This window comes from Myotis brandtii, unplaced genomic scaffold (genome assembly GCF_000412655.1).
Source record: "Myotis brandtii unplaced genomic scaffold, ASM41265v1 scaffold1347, whole genome shotgun sequence".
In the NCBI taxonomy this organism is placed as follows: Eukaryota; Metazoa; Chordata; class Mammalia; order Chiroptera; family Vespertilionidae; genus Myotis; species Myotis brandtii.
Window position 1 is genome coordinate 647,810 of NW_005354788.1, and position 691 is coordinate 648,500.

The following is a 691-nucleotide window of genomic DNA, read 5'->3' on the forward strand; positions in this document are numbered from 1 at the left end:
AACTTTTGTTTAAAATTGGACATGTGCCCAGTATTGGAACCAGCTGAGTGAAAGTGCAGGGCTGTCTGTAGGGCCAGGGTGAGGCCCTCACCCCCAGGAGCAGCTGGAGGTGTGTTCCCGGCTCCCAGACCTGGATGGGTATGTGGTGCTGGGAACCTGCAGCCCTCCAGGGGCAACCTCAGCCTCCAAGGAAGGAGCCCACAGGGGTGGTGGGCAGGGAGCTGCCAGCCCTCCCCCTCCCTTCCACCTCTCCCCATCCCCCATAACACCACCTGCTCCCACAGTATTAGCCGCAGAAGGAGGGGGATTCTGACACAAGCACATGCATCTTGAGGGCACTGTGCTTGGGAAATGATCCCATCACAGGAGGCCAAATATGGACGATCCCACTTTCATGACATTCTTGTTTCATCATATTCACAGACAAGGGAAGTGGAAGGGTGGCTGCCAGAGGATGGGAGGGCGGGGGGTTAGTGCTACCGTTTTGCATGATGAAAAAATTGTGGAGTTGGGTGGGGGTGGTTGCACAGCAGTGTGAATATACGTCATACCAGTGAACTGTAGACGTAAAAACGACTCAGATGGTCAGTTTTGTGTGACGTGTATTTCACCTCAATTACTTTTATTGAAACTGATGGCCTGGGGCTGCCCAGAAGCTGAGTCACCACTGACACCCATCGGGAAGGACGTG